Below are 21657 nucleotides of genomic sequence, written 5' to 3'. Positions count from 1 at the left end.
TTTTTTTGATTTTCCCAAGTGACAACCAGGCAAGTAGCTTTATAGATGCTGACTTTATTTTTTATTTTTATTTTTTTAAAAAAAACCTATAATATAAAGTGAAAGGATCGTTTTTTAATCCAAACTAGAGTTAATAAATATGTTCAGCATAAGGGCAGCAAATGCAATTTTTTAGTTTTTTTTTTAGTTTTATTGGGATTTATATGCCGCCCTTTTCCCTGAGGGGACTCAGGGCGGCTTACAACCACAGGGGAGGGGGGGTGCGAGGTCAAAAACAAAGCAATATGTGAACAAAGAAAAAATAGTAAAACCACAACTTTCATTCAGCAATCAAACACTCGGGCGGGTAAATTAAAAGCCTATCCCCAGGCCTGCTGGGAGAGCCAGATCTTGAGGGCTGCGCGGAAGGTCTGGATGGTGGTGAGGGTACGGATCTCCATGGGGAGCTCGTTCCACAGGGTCGGAGCAGCAACAGAAAAGGCTCTCCTCCGTGTAGTCGCCAGTCGGCATTGACTGGCAGATGGAATTCGGAGGAGGCCCAGTCTGTGCGATCTAATTGGTCGATTTAGGGAGGTAATCGGCAGAAGGCGGTCTCTCAAGTACCCAGATCCACTACCATGGAGTGCTTTAAAGGTGGTCATCAGTACCCTGAAGCGCACCCGGAGACCAACAGGTAGCCAGTGCAGCTCGCGGAGGACGGGTGTAACGTGGGCGAACCGCGGTGCGCCCACTATCACTCGCGCGGCTGCATTCTGGACTAGCTGTAGTCGCCGGATGCACTTCAAGGGCAACCCCATGTAGAGCCCATTGCAGTATTCCAGTCTAGAGATCACAAGGGCTCGAGTGACTGTTGTGAGAGCCCCCCGGTCTAGGTAGGGCCGCAACTGGCGGACCAGGCGAACCTGGGCAAATGCCCCCCTGGTCACAGCTGACAGCTGGTGATCAAAAGTCAGCTGTGGATCCAGGAGGACTCCTAAGTTGCGGACCCTGTCTGAGGGGTATAAAATTTGACCCCCCAGCCTAAGCGTTGGTGTATTAGCCAAATTATTGGGAGGGAAACACAACAGCCACTCGGTCTTGTCCGGGTTGAGTACCAGTTTGCTAGCGCTCATCCAGTTCTTAACGGCCTCCAGACCCTGGTTCATCACGTCCACCGCTTCATTGAGTTGGCACGGGGCGGACAGATACAATTGCGTATCGTCCGCATATTGGTGGTATTTTATCCCGTGCCTCCGAATGATCTCGCCCAGCGGTTTCATGTATATGTTAAATAGTAGGGGGGATAAGACCGAACCCTGTGGCACCCCGCATGTTAGGGGCCTCAGGGACGATCTCTGCCCCCCGACTAACACCGACTGCAACCTGTCCGAGAGGTAGGAGGAGAACCACCGCAGAACAGTGCCTCCCACTCCCACCTCCCGCAGTCGTCGCAGAAGGATACCATGGTCGGTGGTATCGAAAGCCGCTGAGAGGTCAAGGAGAACCAGGATGGACGCATAGCCTCCATCTCTGGCCCTCCAGAGATCATCGGTCAATGCGACCAAAGCGGTTTCTGTGCTGTAACCAGGTCTGAAGCCGGACTGGAAGGGGTCAAGATAGCTAGCTTCCTCCAAGGCCCGTTGAAGCTGAAAGGCCACCACCTTCTCAACAACCTTCCCGATAAAGGGGAGGTTGGAGACAGGACGAAAGTTGTTTAAAATGGCTGGATCTAACGATGGTTTCTTCAGGAGGGGTCTCACCACCGCCGTTTTAAATACGGCGGGGAAGTGCCCCTCCCGAAGGGAGGCGGTGACGACCGCCTGGATCCAGCCATGTGTCACCTCCCTGCTGTTGGCAACCAGCCAGGAGGGACACGGGTCCAGAATACAAGTGGAGGCACTTACAGCTCGAATGGCCTTGTCCACATCCCCAGAGGCAACATCCTGGAACTCAACCCAGAGCTGGTGTGGCAAGTGGTCCTCCTGTGTCCCGACTGGATCTACTGCGGTGGAGTCCAAGTCCGATCGAAACCGAGCTACTTTGTCCGCCAAGAATTTCCTTTTCGTTGCAAAGTCAGGTTGGCAATTTAATTGGATTGAATGGTAAATATAAGACTTCATTTATTCAGACTGGAATTTTTAGAAAGCTAAGTTGGCAAAAAGTTTTGTGTGGGTTTGTAGAGGTTATTTAGTTTATGTTTTGCATATCTTAAATGTTATAGCAATTGTGAAATATGGCAGAGCAATGAATAAAGATGGGAAAGATAAACACTATGTAATTTTACTAGTGCAGTGGCCCCAAACCTTTTTCGTACCATAAAAGAAAAATTTTCCACAGACCAGGAATTTTGGGGTGGGGGAATATGATTTCACTTTTTCTCACTTTTCTGCCGCTCAACTCCAGCCAGTTCCTAACATGACCCGGAGTTTTGGGACCCCTGTACTAGTGGAAAGAACATATTTGCTTTTAAGCATGCACAGAAAGGGGCTTGGATTTCTTCCTCCTAAGATTTCTCTATGGATACTCTTAATCATCCAGGTCAAGGTTGATCTAAAGGTGCTTTTTGCAAAAATACCTTTGGGTCCTAAGATTATTAGCAAATTAGTAAGAATTGGGCGTAGACTAGACAATCTCCAACATTCCTTCCAGGATTGGGCTTCAAAAATTCAGCAATGGGTTCTCTGCCCGATTGCTGGGTGGGTATGGCCATGGTGGGTGTGGCCTAGTCGGCCTCCTGCACAACGGCGTGGGAGGTTTTTGCATTCCCCAGGCTCCAGAGGCTTTCCTTGAGCCTCTGGGAGGGCAAAACTGCCTCTCCCGGTCTCCGGAGGCCCTCCAGACCCCAGAAATAGACTCATTTCCGGCCTTCTGGAACTTCCAGGCCGCCTGTTTTTCCCTCTCCCTGAGCCTCCACAAGGGCCCTACACTGACCTCACATCCAAAACAGTCTGCATGGAGACTCCTGGGTGGGGTGGGCGGGGTGAAGATTTGGAGGTTCTCCAAACTGGCCATAACATTAGCTATGGGTTCTCCCGAACCCAGGCAAACCCATAGCAACCCACCTCTGATTCCTTCCAATTATTAAATTTCATGATGCAAATTCAAAGGTGCATAACCAGAGGCACTAGGCCTGCATAGCAACCCCTTGAGTGCAGCTGTAGAAAGTCCTCACGGATTCATCTTTTAAGGAGATAAAAGGGGGAAAAAATAAGCACATGAAGAATAATCATATTACATTTGAATCTTTGCCGAGTAACACTTAATTATATGCTGCCCAGAGTCACATTAAGATTGGGTAGCCATATACATTTCTTAAATTAATAAATAACATTACCTGTTTAATTCATTTTAATTTAATGTACATTGTTTTTTTTAAAAATTATTCTGCTTGCTCATTTTTTCTTTTGGTCCTCTGCTCCCAAACACGCTCTTGGATGCCATTTAAAGACCAACTCCTCAATTCAAGAAGTTAATTTTGTGGAGAAGGGAAGCTGACGTTGCAGCGACACAACATGTGATCTTGGAGCTCCAAGATCGCAATCAATACTTTTGCCGCTGGACGGTTCCTTTGGGACCTAAACCATCCCGAAGAGATGGCGACAGGGAAGAGTACGTCCTGCTGATCTCAGGGACACTGCAAAGTCCCTGATTGATCCAGGAGAATCTCTTTTTGCCGGCGACAAAAGCACAGCCATTGAAGCTGCTGAAGTTGGGACAGCTCCGGAACGGGAGGAAAACGGAAAGAGAAAGTGTGTCCATCTGGTGAGGAAATCTTATTATTATAAAAGAGTCTAGCCCACCCCCCCCAAAAAATTAAAGCTAAATTAAATTTGAAAACAGAAGAGAACAAGCGGCAAAATTAAGCTTCATTAGACAATGTGTTATCTTTTTTTCTAATTTTCTTTTATGGATGGAACTTTTGCAAATGTTTCCTATTCTTTAAATTGAATGGATTAGTTTTTCTTCTTCTACTTTTTATATTCTTTTTTTTTATACCTATGGATTAAAATATTTTTCCTTATTTTTATAATGCTGGATTGGATGGGGTTTTTTTTTTTGCTCCATTTAAGAATTTTGTTTTTTTTTAAGCCTGGAATATAAAGAAGAGATAAAAGGAATACAAAGGGGGCTGTAATAACAGAGGGAAAGGAAATAACACTACCACTTGGAGGCTGGAGGCTTGGAAGGCTTGGAAATATTGTCTTTTCTTTTTTCTCTTTGATCATTTGACTTTGCATTTCAAGGTTCCTCAGGTTGTTTACAGAGAGTGATAGTGAGAAGAGCATGGGTTTATACAGGTGCTCTTTGGGAGCTTTATTGGCAGCTGGAGTGGAGTGAAAACAAAGCCTTGTCTTGAAAGATTATAAATGAACTTGCTTTAAATTTAATAAAAAGTTTTGAATGCCAGAGTGGCAGTGTTTACAAGTTGGAAAAATGGTGCAACATGAAAAAGAAACCTTAACATTGCAAAAGATTATGTTTGAAATTCAAAAATTATTAGAAGTAACAGAGAAAATTGAGAAGAGATTGGAGAACATAGATCGTAGAACAGTAAAATTTGATGGAAAAATTGAAGATGTTCATCAAATGAAGAAAGTGGAGGTCAGAGTTCTAAAAACTGAAGGAAAAAATAAACAAAGAGACAAGAAAATTGTTGATACTGACAGTGAACTGAACGAGGTTGGAAATGGAAAGAGTGGAATATGGAAAGGGAAGATAGATGGACTGAAGCTCTACCCCAGATTTCAAAGCATAGAAGAAGAAAAGAGAGAAGAATTGATGGAACTAAGGAGAGAAATTTTGTCAGAAGCACTAGTGATAACCAAAGATAAGCTAATCGAAGAAGCAGATGGAGGGTTTCGAACTTATACAAGATATGCAATAAGCAATAAGTTGCAAAGAGAAGTCCATACAAAACTTACTAAGGAAATAACCAGAATGCTAATGACACAAATGGCAAGAGACATAAGACTGCACAATTACTGGAAAGACACAGGTTGATGTAATGAAAGCTTATAATAAAAAATTAAGTCAAATTTAGTTAAATTTAGAGCATTATGTATAAAATGAAGTGATAATGGATACAGTTAAATAATTGATTGATAATGATAACGTTTATATGTATGGGTTTGATAAGAGGAAATTTGATATAAATTGCAGATGGTGACTACGAAAGGAGGTTTAGAAACTCAGTTATTAAATATAACCAATTTTTATTTAGAACATGTTATAAAGATGTAATGTTACTGGATGATATTGGGAAGAGCTAATGGAATGCAAATATGTGGTTTTGCTTTAAATCTGGAATATTTTATATAAAAGGACGTAAAAACAATTATAAGTCAAATGAAGGTTGAAGTATAATGATAGTAATATATATAAATATATTTGATTTAAAATATATGATTTGATATGAATTGTAGGTAATGACTGTGGAAGGGATGCACAGAAGTTTTCGTAACCAATCAACACACTTTCTACAATTTGTAATGGAAGATGGTTTTGGGGGGGTGTTGTGTTTTGTCTGTTTGTGTATATTCAAAAATAAAAAAAAAATCTTTAAAAAAAGAAGTTAATTTTGGAAAGGTAATAAAAGAATTCAAGAATTTACTTTCAGCAATAGCCACTTTGTCCATGAGAAGTGGCAAAATTAGGGAGTTTTCCATTATCAAATATTGTGGGAGGAGAGTGTCAAGTTCTTTGGCTCATAACACTCTTCTAATATATAATTTCAATGTTAGAAAAAATATATTTAAAAAATAGTTCAAAGAAACTATAGAATGAAAGAAGTAGAATTGGAATACAATTAATCAATGAAAAACATTAATTAGCCCATTAGATAGGGAATTATCAACAACATTTTGGTGAATAAATAAAAGCTTTTGAGAAGCCTTAATATTTTTTTTTAAAATTTGACCTAGCTAATGCTATTTGAATATATATGAACCTATAGTAAATACTAACTGATTTATACATTTAGGCAAACACTTTTCCTCAGCATATGCCTAAGTGGTTTTTAAAATAAAAGACAAGCAGCCTATTATTCAAGTTATTCTGGTATATTTCATGACAGGAAAACTGGAAGAAAATGCAGTAGAAAGATAAGAGAGTTGCAGTTCAATTTTTCAAGAGGAGATAAGTTGGTCTGCCAAATCTGAAGTAAATCGTGTTACCACAACTTAGGGTTTGGCTTGACATTAAAGCTTTACAGAGCAATATTATTCCCCAGGGATATCTGCTGAGGGATGGGAGCGAGAAAAGGTGTTAAAATCTGCCTGATGTGGATGGAGCATTACAATTATGGCTTAGGGCAGGACCTTGATGCAATGCCACACCCATCATCTTCCAGATCCTTAACTCTCTGCTAATGCTTCTGTTAACCCCGTCCCTCTGTTGAAAATGGTGGAGAAAAAATGCTTACCTGCAAACCAGCTTTGCAGTCATTTTTATTTTTGAACGTTGGGTTGGGCTAGTGAAGACTTTGCCTCTACTCAGTTTATAGTCCTCTCGTGTTACTAACTTGTTAGTTCCATCACACAGCCCTTAAGTATATCAGTCTATCCTTGATTTCATTAGGAAAGAAGGACAGAAAACAGCTGTGAGCAATAAATCAGAAAGAAGCTGCCATTCCCTGATTTGTCTTTCTTCTGGATGGAAATTCGGGAAGTTATTATCTCTATACATCTGAAAAATGGCAGGCTGGTGTAGGCTGCTTCGATACACTCTATTATTCTTCCTGTTATTCCGCAAGCATAAACAGGACACCCTCCAGGTATGTTAGGACTGCCAAGTTCCTATATGCCTAGCCAGCCTGGCCTCTAGTAACCCCAACTTCTGGAGGACTGGGTTTAGACAGATCTGTATAGCAGAGTTGAGATTTGGTGATTGGTCTTTCACTTTCATTGCCTGCATTTTTCTGGAAGCATAAATGTCCCTATCATTTTAGCTAAATTAGACTCTAAACATGGTTTATGAGTTGCAATGACTTTGCAGGACAGGGTAAGTCCTATCCAAAACTGTCTATTTCAACAGTAACAAAGTGTACAGAACTTCCAAAGGAAATCCAGATATTTTGGCTCTTTCTGTGTTCATTAGTACCGCAAACAACCCTAATTCTGAAATCATCAAACACGGAAGTGCTTTATGACTATATTGTTTGGAAAGCATCTCCTGTTGGCAAAAATCATATTTTATACTAAACAGCCTAGGAAAGAAAGAATAGTTCATGCCTAAGTAAGCCCATGTGGGATTATTAATAAAGAATGAACCATTTTGCCCAATATTCACAGTCATTTATTCATTTCAATCATTTTATACTGTCTGGTCTAGAGATTTCAGTGCAAAATACCTTTGGCTAGCACATTCCAACTCTTAGAAAAAGAAAAGTTATCATCATCCAGTAAGGTTATATACGACATGAGCCAGTATCCTTCCTCGCCATAGCGGATCATGATAGCATTTGCTTTGCAAGATATTTATTAAAGTGCAAAATCGTTTGTTAAATTGTTTCTACTAATAGCTTGTCTGCAATTACTTGTGAGCCTGAAGGGCATGGGGTAAAAGCTGATGGAGAAATCATCAGCACTTAGAACCAAAGCACAGCAGTCAGCTCATAGAAATTCACCCTTCATGTTTTGCAAAATGAGATGTTAGAAAAAAGACTTCTATATGTCTTAATTTAGATGAGGAATAGGCAACCAGTTTTTGCCAGACGGTTTTCATTAGCCCCAATTACCATGGTTGGGCGTGTGTGTGTGTGTGTGTGTGTGTGTGTGTGTGTGTGTGTGTTTGTGTGTGCACGCCCCTCCCTTCAAGTCAGTTTTTTACTTTTTTGGACAAGTCCTGCAGTTTTCTTGGCAAGCCTTTTCAGAAGTGGCCTGCCATTTCCTTCTTCATAGAACAGAGAAAGAATGACGGACTTAGTGTTGCCCAGCAGCAACATCTAGCCCCGTGATGGCGAACCTATATCACGCGTGCCACAGGAGGCTTGTGGAACCATTTGTCAGGGCAAGCGAGGCATTGCCCTGTCAGCTGGCCAGCGTGCATGCTGGCCAGCTGACTTCAGCCTTCTTTTGAGGCCATTTTTTGCTCTCCAGAGGCTTCCCTGAAGCCAGAGGACGAAAAATCAGCCCTACGGTCAAACCGGAAATTCAGGAAAGGATTTCCGCTTTGCTTGTAGGGCTGGTTTTAGCCCTCCAGAGCCTTCAGGAGGCTTCCCTGTAGGCTCCGGAGGGCAAAAAACAACCCCATGACCAAACTGGAAGTCACTTCCAGGTTGCTCGTATGGTTGATTTTTGCCCCCTGGAGCCTTCAGAAGGCTCCAGAGAGCTAAAACCGCCCCTATGAGCAAACCAGAAGTCCGTTCCCAAACTTCCGGTTTGTCCGTAGGGCTGGTTTTCACGCTCCAGAGGCTTCAAGGAACCTCCCGAAGCCTCCAGAGGGCCTCTGGGTGTGGGCAGGGGAGGCTGTTTTCGCCCACTCCAGGCTCCTATAAAGCCTCTGGAGCCTGGAGACAGCGAAAAAAGCACGCCAAAAATGGGGGGGGAGCACTGGTCGTGCACACATGCATGCTGTGGTCATGTGCACAGCATTATGGGTGTGGAGTGCCCACAAATGACCTCCCTGTGCTCCCCCCACTTTTTGCACGCAAGCCAAAAAAGGTTCACCATCACTGGTCTAGCCTGATGTATTAACCTTTACACTAAGCTGAACTCTCATACATTCATACATTTAAAAACCCTCCCTTTTTACGATCCTGAAATCCCTTAATTTGGGGTAGTCAGGGCAAATGGATGGAGCTGAGCATTGATTGTAAGCCGCCCTGAGTCCCCTCAGGGAAAAGGGCGGCCTATAAATGTCAATAAACTAAACTAAACTAATTTACTGGCCAGATGCCCTTCCTCACTCCACGTGGAGTTCACAGCAGATATTTTTTCTTTGTGCCCTAGGAGAAAGAAACCTCTGCTGCAACTGGAACTGAACTCTTAACCTTCTGAGTAGGAGGCAAGCATCTTATAGGCCACTACGCCACTCTTTTCATTCATTCATACATACATACATACATACATACATACATACATACATACATACATACATGGAAAGATAAAATTGCAAGATAAAAATAGAGAGATGAAGCAGTGACTTGTAATGATAAGTGTAAAACACTCATTTCACTAAAAAGTGTTTCACAATGAAATAATTAACTTTTCTATATAATTAACTTCTCACATTTTCTATAATCAAAAGAGACTCACACTTGAAAACTTAATATACATTACTTTTAAATGTGAAAAAAAATAAAAACGGGCTACTTAAAATGCAAATGTAGTCTAAAGATCATATCAAGTTGCTTGAGAATATTCTAAGATCTATCAGGGAATTAAAACAAAAAAAGGTCTCCAGGCACTTACTTTCTGACACATTTGGGAATCTACAATATCTGAGAGAAATTCTTCATCTTTAACTCATAATTGAAAGCCTTGGATAGTTGTTCCTGCATTTGTTTTGACCATCAGATACTAAGACTCTGAACAGATGACATTGCTCTGACAGGTGTCCGATGAGACACCAGGAACATTAAAGGAAGCAAAATGGGGCAAAACCAACACATCTTGAATCATTCTCATAAAGATACGTTCCTTAGATGACTTCTCAGGGGAAGAGGAATTCAAACATTGCATGTCATTAGATTAAAATTAGACTTTATATGCTTTCAGCTATACATTTATATATTAAGTAACTTTTTGAGAGAGCTTTAACTTTCTAGTAAATCTGGGTGTACAATTAAGGAGCCATACAGGCATTCAGGGTATTTTTGAAAAAAATAATATCTCATAGAGCCATAAAGTGGAGTCAACTGACAGCAGTAAAAAAAAATCAGGTCACTCATCAAAAACCATTAACAGACCCAAAATTGCCTCTAAGTGAAAATGAGATTCAATCAAGTTATGATGGCACAAAGTGAGTTTATAGACAGACATTAGGTTTCAGTTCAGAAAAGGCACAAAGAATCATTCAGCAATGTTTTTATTTGCTGGAATACAGCCAGGGAAACTGAGCACAATATAGTAGTACAATTATCATGCAGATATAAAGTACAGAAGCAACATGATCAGCGCCAGAGCCAAGTACAAACATCCTGTATCACTAATTCAATAAAGCAGAGTATGAAACAGTTTTGATGCAGTTGGCAAATATTAAATAAAGAAATAGACTATTTCTTTTATAAGTGGAACAACCACTCAGTGCAGTAGACAATAGGTCAGAAAAATATATATATAACTGGTACTATAGGCAAAGAAACCGTAGTACCAAAGAATCCAAAGAAAAACTGATACTATAGGCAAAGAATCCGTAGTACCAAAGAATCTAAAGAAAAATCAGTTTTCTAAATAAAGAAACCTTGTTTAAAATAAGCCAGCTGGATTGAGAACTTGAAGAGGGGAAAACTGTTCATCATATAGAGTGACTTCAGCAACAGCCTCTATATATGGTTAATTATCTGTCTTTTTTTAACACTCTCATTCAAAACACATGAGTGTCCTTCTCTAATGCCAATCAAAAACAACATTTACTTTTCATAAAAGATGTCACAAGGTAGGAAGGGACCTTAAAATCATTCAATCCTTCCCCGTGTTGAAAGAGAGCCTTTGTGCAGAATCTCATTAACCCATCTCAACAACGGTTTTAAATATTTTATCAAGCTGCTACAAAACAGAGCATCAGGCTGAGAAGATATTCCTTTGTTTGTATAACTCCAATGAATTTAGGAATATTGCCACTTACACAACCAAAAGGGTGTTGCCTGTATCTGAGGAAGAGGTGGCGTGGGAGAATCTCAAGGTTTGAAGAGTTGTAGGGAAAAGGTCTGTGGGGGAAAATAACCTCTATGCATGGATAGAATAAAAATAACCCATCAGGGTTGAGCATGTTTCTGAAGGATGTAAACCCAGTAACAGGGATGAAATGGAGAGCCTGGATATCTAAACAAGGAATGTTCCACATATGTTAAGTGGTAGATTTAACTTCCATTTGTTTGGTTTGTGCAGGGCAAAGTTCATGCTCTTCTGTCTTATCCCAGATATTCACTATAGATTTAAAAAATCCAAGTCTATGGATTGTTTATTGCCATTTATTTCACAAGTAATCCTATACAGCATTTCACTTAGTAACCGTTCAAAGTTACAACAGTGCTGAGTTACGACCATTTTTTCACACAACCACTGCAACGTCCCCATAGCCACGTGATCAAAATTCAGATGCTTGTAATAATGCTGTAAGTAATATTAATGATCATCACTTACCTCCTGCACTAAAGAAATAATCACAAGGTAGCTAGGATTTGTATATAGGATGATGGGAATTTCAAAACAGAGCAAAGAAACATAAGCATGGTAAACAAATAAAAATAAAAATACCAAGAATGGTTCATATGTGGAGCCTGGCTTCAAAAGAATACACATCCACATGCAACATAGAGTAGTTACAAAAGATAAAAATCCTAATCATAACTGGGACTTACCACCTCACCTCTCTTAGGAAATATCCACAGCATTCAGATGCTTCTAAATCCAGCACTGCACCCTAAAACTTGGGCAGAAGGAACAATTTTTAAGAAACTTTTCTTACTATATGTTCAGGTCACTAACAAGCTAAAGCATTCAGATTAATAAAACCCTAAACTAAAAAGCTAATCAGACATTATTTCTGAAATGCCGAAAAGGAGCTCTGGAAAGGATACGTGCATTCATGTTTTCATTCTTCCGCTAATCCATGAAGAAGGTTGGAGCATGGGAGAGTTCAGGTGCTATATGAATCAGAGGTGGGGATGTTATGTTATGGTTATTGGACCATCACTTTTTGTATGCCCATCTTTAGCCATGATGGTTGATGTTGCTACATGCTGACCCTCAGGAACACCCAGCCAACTACAAATTTCTTGATCCTGCTTTAAACCTGCGGATAATATCCATCCCTTGATGAACATCCCTATAAAGGGCTAAAGGTTCCCCTGTACAGTCGTGACCAACTTAAGCGGGGAAGGTGCTCATCTCCAATTCTCAGCTGAGTGAGCCTACATTGTCCGAGAGATGCATTCTATCATCAAGAACAGAATACAGTAACCTTTCCTGCCTTAATGGTACCTATTTATCTAGTTGCATTTTCATGCTTTCTGACTACTAGGTTGGCAGGAACCTCGCCCTGTCATGCGGCACTTGTGTCTCAAACCTGAGCTATCAGGTTTCCAGCTGACAAACCCAAAATCTCAACTGCTGAGCCATCCATCTCTATGGAAGATGCTAAATAAATCTACATGTATTTTGAGCTGCCAACCAAATAAAGATGTTCCTTCAAGGAACCACAACACCGATTGTGAACATTAAAATTCAGCACCCTATATGAATTATATTACTCAAAGATGCTGTTTATTTTTTTTGCTCAGACCATTCCTTTATCTTGCTTTTGTAAAATCTATTGCGGTTTTGCTACTGGAAGAAGTATATGAATCACCAACACCAACAATGAATAATATAAAAATGTTAGTGCCAAAGATGTCTCTTCACTGCTACTCTTTTTTTCTCACTTTCTTGTTTAATAAAAGGAAACAACAGTAGGGAACTGGAAGCAGGGAAAAAACGAATGACCCTTTCCTTATCTACGATTCTTCTGTTCAGATTTCTCTCACAATTATTTGCTTTGTTGTTGTTAGTTGCAAAGTCTTGTTTGACCCATCTGACCCCATGGACAATGTTCCTCCAGGTCTTCCTGTCCTCTACCATCCCCCAGAGTCCATTCAAGCTCATGCCTACTGCTTCGGTGACTCCATCCAGCCACCTCATTCTCTGTTGCCCCCTTCTTCTTTTGCCCTCAATCTTTCCCAGCATTAGGCTCTTCTCCAATGAGTCCTTCCTTCTCATTAGGTGGCCAAAGTATTTGAGTTTCATCTTCAGGATCTGGCCTTCTAAAGAGCAGTCAGGGTTGATCTCCTCTAGTACTGACCGGTTTGATCACATTGCAGTCCAAGGGACTCGCAGGACTCTTCTCCAGCACCATAGTTCAAAGGCCTCAATTCTTTGGTGCTCAGCCTTTCTTATGGTCTAACTTTCACAGACATACATTACAACTAGGAAAACCATAGCCTTGACTATACGCACTTTTGTTGGTGCGTATATTTGCTTATGATGTATTCTAAATGTAAAAGTTTAGAATACTGCAGGTTGCTGCCTTGGTATATGTAGAGAGAGTTCCGGTTATTGCTCAAGTGTCACCAGGTTCGTATCAGCTCTTAATGATTATATAAATCTGATTTTCTCCAGAAATAGAGAGAATAAAGGCAAAAAATTACAAGTTGCCTTTTTTATCCAGCTCTCTAAGCACCTGACTCCCCAAACAGCTTTTTTCCATTGCTGTTACATTTAAAGGTCATCAAAGGTTGATGATGAATTTTGCATCTGTTATTTGAGAGATGTGGAACTAACTTCCAAAGTTTTAGCAAGCAATTGTCTTTACATCACCAAATATTTATCTTTATAACCATTAGAGTTGGAAATTGTTGCTTTAAAAAAAATAAAAAATAAAACCAGCAGTTTCCCTAAAAGAGCTAAATTCTTCACCAAAAATCAGATAAGGGGATTATGAAGCTTTGTGTTTAAGTTTAACATCTGAAAAGGCTTAAAATATATTTTCACAAGTGGTACATGTAGCCAAAGCCTATGTATATGTGACCAGAAGTTACATTACTTTCAGAGGGGTTTATTCATAAATTGTGATATGTAGGATAATCTTTGGAAGTAAAATACTACAATCCTATGACATTTCCTTGAAAACACCATCATCAAATTCAGTTAGGACATTTCCATGGCAATGTATTTGTAGTTTCAGATTGGGTAAATGCATCATGTTAAGCAACTTTTCCTCAGTCTTATATTGACTTAATCAGTGTTTCTGATCAATTCCCAGAATTCCCAAGCCAGACACTTATCTTAAAGCTGCCAAGTTTGAGAAACACTCTAGATATATTGAATTGCAACTCTCAAAGTGTCAAGTCAGCTGTTGATTCTTGGAGTTGTAATTTCAATACATCTGGGGATTACCAAATGGGGAAAGCTATAGTAAGCCATAAATTCAATTAATCAGAGTTTATTGAATAAGCTACAATTACTGGATACATACACTATACTAAGCCATAAACCATTCTCAACAGATATCAGGGCTGGGTTTATGTAATCTAAAAAATCATATTATGGCCTGTCCATGAACTCAATTTGAATTTGAAATAGAATTTCTATTGGATGTGAAAAAGTGATTTTAGTCAAATCTAACAACAAGGACACACACACATACATTTTATTTATTTTATTATTGCAATAAATTCAGTGGTGCTTATCAAAATGGTATGAAGAGGCAAACATAAACCTACAGTATATTGAACTGCATCATGTAAAAATATGATATCACCATATGTGGAATGTTTAGCTCTTTAAACTAATTCAGTTGGGATTTTTTTTTTAAAAAAACAATAATTTGCACAAAGCAGGCAGTACTGCTCCAAATAAAACACAGCCCACATTTCTGAAGTTCTGCACTTTTTGTTAGGAATATAATCTAACGGTTGGGTTGGCAATATATAAATCATGTAACAATGCTATACCTGTTTCTTTAAATCATACTGTAAAATGTGATTGGTTGCTGTTTTCCTCAATCGGCCATAAGAGGGAGCCAGAATAACTGTTAGCTCTCTGTTTGTTAGATGCTGGGCTGATCTGGAAGTGCCGTGAGCTATTGTAAGTTTTGCAACTGTTAGCAAACTTTGTGTACTGAACTGATTATATGATACTGGACTATGTTATTTGGATTATCCCTTAACTGAAAGAGGTTGATGACTGACTGTCTTATCCGTGTATGACTTGGACTGTTTGATGGACTCTAATACCTCTATTTCCATGAAAGTAAAAGCCTATTTAAACTGCAGTGTCTCTGTATGTTGGTTTGTGTGTTCTCCAACACAACTCTCATAATGCTTCGCTGAATGTACTCGCTCTCCCAACGGGGAGCTTACCTAACACTTTTAATATGATGTCACTTTTGTATGCAACAGTGAGCAGATGCACATAAATCTTAAACACCTGAAGCACCCGAGTATGCAAATATATTTTTCATTGGCTTGTTCTTGAAAAATGTCAGTTAGGAAAAAATAAAAAAAACCTATAAAAAAAAGAAAAATGTCATAGTTGCAGGCTGTTAGTTGCTCTTTCAAATGATATTTAGCTTTGGAAATGGTTTCATGAATGATAGTGGCCTAGTTGCAGTTGAGGCTGAGCTAAATTCAACATAAAATTGAAAAGACACAAAGCAGGAAGTTCAGCCAGAAAGCCATCTAAGCTTCTATGACTTTCTGATAATGGAAACTATGCAAAGCAATATAATACCAAAAATAGGTATGAAAAGAGGAAACTGCTCTCATATACTAAATTAGTGCAACATAATTAACATCTAGTTTTAACCTACTTGATGTATAAGAACTGAACTAGATACAGTTGCAAAAAACTCTCTGGGTTTTCACTAAATTCTCTGCACATTACCCAGCAAAGTGAATGAAGTATTTTTGTTGACCAAACCTAGAGTGATGACATGATAGCTTCACTAAATACCTGTTCTGCTCTAAATATGCAACTGAACATTAAGGGAATTATTGCTGTGTAGAGAAAAAATTAAATCAATCAATTTCATATTCAAAAGTGGAGTTATACTGAACATTATGAGATTAATCTAATTATAGAGATTGAGATTCAAAAATATATTCTATCATGAGGCTCAGGGGTAGTACTTTTGCTCTTTGTACTGGCCTATAAAAATAGATGCCAATATAAAATTGGGAACAGGAGCAAACATTTGTTCTATGCTTCTCAGAGCCAATTAGAAATGAGTTTGTCTGAAATGGTAGAGACTTTTCCGCCTGAACAGGCGATTGGACTAGAAGACCTCCAGGGTCCTTTCCAGCTCTGTTATTCTATTAATTGCATAGAACAGTTATAAATAAATAAAATTCAGTTTATAGTATTATTGTCCTTCTCCAATAATTTCTCATATTAATCAATAATTGTTTTAACCTGGATTTTTCACTCACAAATGTCTAATTTTGAAGGTGATAGAGAGATATTGAAGAGAGAAATTATTTCCAAACTTTTATTATTTTTACATATAGTAACAATTTAACATGGTGAGTGGGAAAGCTTATTGTTTAGATTTGCATCATAATATTGTAACAAAATTAACCAGTCTATGTTCACACAACATGGTAAGTCAATAACCAAGACTGAGTAATCACCAAGACATCTGTAATAACCTTTAATGTATTGCATGAATGTATCCAGGGTTTACAGTCACCAGTTAAGCCAGTGACATGTTCACTTATTACATCAAATTATGATTTTATTTAATATGATTTGTTAAATAAGCAACAACAACCTGGAACCATGCAACCATAATCATTTGCTAAATTCATTTCACATAGTATAGTATAGCAATATTTTAAATATGATTTGAACAATCCTAATTTTTTTTGCTTGGTTCAAATTCACATATGTTAAACCAGAAGAAAATAAACTAAGTTGTAGATAATTATGCACAAAATAGTTCAATTACTATGAGTCAGAATTTATCTTGAGCATACTTGCATTACACACTTACACTAACCACAATGCTGTTTTTAAAAGGGCTTATATTGGCCTATATATACAAACAGAACACTTGAATAATCGGCTATGATCATTCAATTTCCCATGTTATCTTACACCTTACTCTCCCTACTATCACTTTACACTTGGTGGAGAAAGTAATTCTTTCTCAACAATTATAAATAAACGGAACATGTTATCACACAAGAACTTTACTTCTAGTTTTATTTTAAAAGGCAGTAGCATTATATAAAGCCAGCAGGCCATCCCAAATTCTTAAATGTTAAATTTTTAAAGAACCATTTGAAGTAGTTTTAAAATTAAATGGGAGGGGGGATTACAAATTTCAATTTACCTTCCTTTTCTGTTTGTCCAGTCCACCACAACTACTTTCCAGCTTATCCTTTACACCAGTACTTTTCAACCTCTGCAACTTTTAAGATACATGTCCAGCATGGGGAATTCTGGGAGTTGAAATCCACCTATCTTAAAGTTGATAAGGTTGAGAAACAGTTTAAACAAATGGATACTAGTCCCTTTTGCTTGTTAAGAGGTGAGGGGGATAGGAAAACATCATCAATCTAACAAATCTCCACACTTTCTAACCTTTCAGCCTAACAAACCTCCACACTAACTGATTTCCATCCTGTCATGGTTAAGAAGAGGCAGTGGCTATGTGGACCACAGATAGCAGAAGAGCATCAGGAAATAACTGATATATATCCATCCAGAGGCGGCAGAAAAGCAGAAGTGAGTAATAATGTATGTGATAGCAGCAGAAATACGCACATGCGGGTGCATTTACACTTCACTTTCCCACACCTTTAAGGGGTAAGCCATCCATTGCACCCTGACTCCCCACAAGCTGCCAGGGTAAAATGCATATAAGGAAAAGCAAAATTGTTGATCCAGGCTTGCATAAAAAGATCTGGGCTCATCGTAGTGATTATGCACCTGTGCTCAAGACAAAGCTTGTTTTCAGAGGCAGGTTACTCTTTTAATTTCTGAAACAGCGAATCGACTCCTTTGCACTTCGGTTGTCAGAACTTGCATTCTTCTTCCTCTTCCTTACAAAGCTGGGCTTCGTTTAAACCAGCTTTAAACCCGAGCCCCATTGAACAAACTCACTCCCTAACGTCCAAAGCCAAAAATAAAAGGCAGAGACAGCTCTAACCCAAGTACATTGACAGTGGTCGCTGAAAGGAGCGGTCGGACATCTTTCCCTCCGTCCACTCCCTTACGAACACCTGAACGGAGCTCAAATTAGCACAATCACGCCCAAATTTTCTGGGTAACTTAAGCTGGGGGGTGGGGAGACAAACTCCGCGCCCCAATGTTTCTTGATTCGCCTTTGCTTAAACTTCATGAATGGGAAAAGCCCTGGAAGGGTTGTCTTTAAAGAAATAAAAAATTCTGGAGGAACAGCAACAAGCACACATATACAGGAGGCAAAATATACGGGAGGTGACGGTAGAATTTGCTCTGGATCTTCCACCGACTAAAAACCCCCAAAAGGTCTCGCCGCTTCACCCACTTGTCTCATTCCCTTCCTCCGCTCGTCCACCCACCTTCAGCCCCCTGGAGATTTCCGCCCTGGCGAAGCACCGCACCTCCCAATGCCGCCGCGGGCTTCAGATGGAAGAGACTCCCGCACGCGCCACCGTCTCTTTTCGCCTCCTGGGACCCACCACGGAGCTCGGTCCCTCTCAAACCCCACCAAGCGACTCACCGGGACACGGCGAGGACCAGCAGCCTCCCTCCGAGCTCAGCAACCCGCCCGGCGTCGGAGCCAAGCGAACGCGGTCGGGGATCCGCTATTCCCCGCTCTCGGGACCAGCGGCGACGGGCAACTGCCCGCGAACGCTACCAACCCCATCCGTTTCCTCGGGGAGCCTGGAGAAGCGGCTCGCCCGGCGCTGAGGCTCGGATGAAGTGAGGGGAGGAGCTCTCGGCGCGGACCAGCTAGCCTGGGAATCTGGGCCACGCCCACCTCCTCCTCCGAGGCGGAGCTTTGGGAGTTGAGGAGGGGAAGCGGGGCGCCGAGGTCAGGAAAGGTAAGGTGAGGATGCTGACTCGAAACGGAGGAGGGCGGTGGGAGGATAAGTGCCTCGCGGGCCGAGGTGGGCAGACTCAGGCTGTGATAGAGAGAGAGAGAAAGAGAGAGAAGAAAATGCCTCGGAATGAAATGCACATGACAGATGTGCTAGCACAAAACAGTCCCATGGCGATTCTCCCCGAAACAAACCCATTGTAAACCTATCTATTTCTGAAATTTGCATCCTTCCTTTTGTTAAGGAATTCAAGGCACATTACTCTATAAAGCCCTAGTAAGGCCACAGTTAAAGTACTGCATCCAGTTTTGGTCACCATATATAACAAAGATGTGGAGACTCTAGGAAAAAGTGCAGAGAAGAGCAACCAGGATGATTAGGGGACTGGAGGCTAAAACATATGAAAAATGGTTGCAGGAACTGGGTATGTCTAGTTTAATGAAAAGAAGGACTAGGGGAGACATGATAGCAGTGTTCCAATATCTCAGGGGTTGCCACAAAGAAGGGGGAATCAAACTATTCTCCAAGGCACCTGAGGGTAGAACAAGAAGCAATGGGTGGAAACTAATCAATGAGAAGCAACTTAGAACTGAGGAGAAATTTCCTGACAGTTAGAACAATTATTCAGTGGAATAGCTTGTCTCCAGAAGTTGTGAATGCCCCAACACTGGAAGTCTTTAAGAAGATGTTGGATAGCCATTTGTCTGAAATGGTATAGGGTTTCCTGCCTAGGCAGGGGGTTGGATTAGAAGACTTCCAAGGTCCCTTCCAACTCTGCTATTGTATTGTATCGATTCCTTTGCACTTCGGTTGTCAGAACTGACATTCTGACAAGAGAAGGACCAGGGGAGAAATGATAGCAGTGTTCCAATATTTGAGGGGCTGCCACAGAGAGGAGGGGGTCAAACTATTTTCCAAAGCACCTGAAGGCCAGACAAGGAATAATGGATGGAAACTGACCAAGGAGAGATTCAACCTAGAAATAAGGAGGAACTTTCTGACAGTGAGAACGATCAACCAATGGAACAGCTTGCCTTCGGAAGTTGTGGGAGCTTCATCACTTGAGACTTTCAAGAAGAGATTGGACTGCTATGTGTCAGAAATGGTGTAGAGTCTCCTGCTTGAGGAGGGGGTGGTGGACTAGATGACATATAAGGTCCATTCCAACTGTTAATCTAATTAACTGAATATTCCATTCACACACACATACACACATACACACACACACACACACACACACACACACACACCCCTGTAGCAAGCACCCTTCGAAGTATATCTATGGAGATTCTTAGTCATCCAGGTCATGGTTGTCCCAAAGGTGCTTTTTTCAAGTGACAACTGGACTTTCTGTCTTTCTTGGAAGATGTTTCGCTTCTCATCCAAGAAGCTTTTTCCCCACCATCCAGTCAGAGTTGAGGAGGTTTCTTGGATGAGAAGCAAAATGTCTTCAAAAACCAGAAAGACCGGTTGCCTCTTGAAAAAAGCACCTTTGGAAGTTTATTGGGCCAAGAAAAAGCAATGGCTGGAAGTTCCCCAATGGGTTTCCAGGGCTAAGGATGGAGCTCAGCCTGGATCTCGTTGGGAGTGCTGCAGCCAAGTTTTGGATCTGCTTAGCTTGTTGAATGAGTTACAACTGTCATAGTGAAAGATCAAGCATGGCTTATACTCCACAATAGCTGGTTTCGTAGAATGCAGAAACGGTCAACCAAACAAGGCGTACTTATGGTTGGGATAATATCTAAACTCAATCATAGTTTGGTGATTTTCTTACAGATTTTTCATTACCAAACTAGGTAACATCATCAGGGCACTCATGAAATGTCTGCATGAAAACTACCAAGCTTAGACAGCACCAGGGACTCTACAGTTCAACCTTGAGCTACAGATAACTCTATTCTATGGAAAAACTCAGTCATAGCTTGCACCTTCCACCCTTATACTTCTGACTCAAATAATTGCATAAGTGATATGGCGTGGGGAGGAGGGAGATAAATATATCTTTCAAGAAGTAGCTCATCCTCCATGTATTCTTCCCCCACACCTTTTTTGTATGTATCTGCAGTACACCACAGTGATGACATATGCATCAAGAGATCAGGCAAATGGCATAATTATGCACTTGTGTCATGCCATCTGGGTTAAATGTATAAATTGCCTCATGATTCATATTGTTTGCCCCTTACAGACATTTATGTCCTTTTTCAACAGTTTCTTGAAGAAAGTCACAGTTCCCATACACATCATAGAAAGTGTTTGCATGACATGGGTAACTATGGTTATTTAAACTCTAGTCTAATGAGATTATGTGGTACACTAAAGTATACATATCTACAAACTGGTTTGTATATTACCTGCTAGGCTAATATGTGACTGTCTTAACATGTAGCTGATATATCAGGCAAACATAATTTCCACATAAAATACTGAGTTCCAAAAAGGAAAGAGAACTTTGTTGCCTTGATCAAGATACTGAGAAAGAAACTCATCCTGACACAAAGTCATTCTAATAAAGCAAACTGGATCAAATTCAAAGCAGAGAACATATAAGACCCTTTAATAGGGGTTTTCTTCTGAAGTGATCTCTATTTTTCTTTAGTATTATTTTGCAAACCTACAATTTTGGAAGTCACTGAATCCAATCTGCTCATTCTGTTTGAAAGTTGGGAAGCTGATGGGATTTTTAATAACATACATCATAGCAATAATATCGTTCTGAATCTCATTCAGTTTATTTTAATCAGCCGAGGTGAAATAGTAAAAATTTCAGAAAGTTACAGATCTAACTGTTCACATTTTAATCAATATTTACTACTAAATTGTAATAAAAACAACATTGTCCACAAAAACTTAAGGGCTAAACTACATGCTCTTGAGAACTGGTAACTGCTTTCACTAAATGTTTAGATTATTTACAGGAAGAAAGTTCAAGTTATCATTCTATCTTAGAA

At 40.1% G+C, this 21657-nt stretch overlaps 1 protein-coding gene across 4 annotated transcripts in view; it reads right to left on the bottom strand.

Moving 5' to 3' along the window:
• The window catches only part of PPP1R16B (protein phosphatase 1 regulatory subunit 16B), a 108770-nt gene extending 90215 nt beyond the window's left edge, over positions 1 to 18555 (bottom strand). The window contains exons 1-2 of one of the 4 annotated variants that reach the window (XM_087720369.1): positions 18385 to 18555; positions 11501 to 11568 (exon numbers count right to left, since the gene is read on the bottom strand). The gene's annotated coding sequence lies outside the window, so the exon portion shown is untranslated. Of the gene's footprint in view, positions 1 to 6400; positions 6619 to 11500; positions 11569 to 18384 lie in introns of those variants that run through there. The other 3 variants (XM_087720367.1, XM_087720368.1, XM_087720370.1) reach the window with 3 other exon arrangements.
• Between the last annotated feature and the right edge of the window lie 3102 nt (positions 18556 to 21657).

Source organism: Thamnophis sirtalis, unplaced genomic scaffold, assembly GCF_051295495.1.
Source record: "Thamnophis sirtalis isolate CommonGarterSnake01/CBP01778 unplaced genomic scaffold, rThaSir2_p1.2 scaffold_7, whole genome shotgun sequence".
NCBI lineage: Eukaryota > Metazoa > Chordata > Lepidosauria > Squamata > Natricidae > Thamnophis > Thamnophis sirtalis.
The sequence above is the reverse complement of the archived record's forward strand: the minus strand, read 5'-3'. Positions and strand labels throughout refer to the sequence as shown.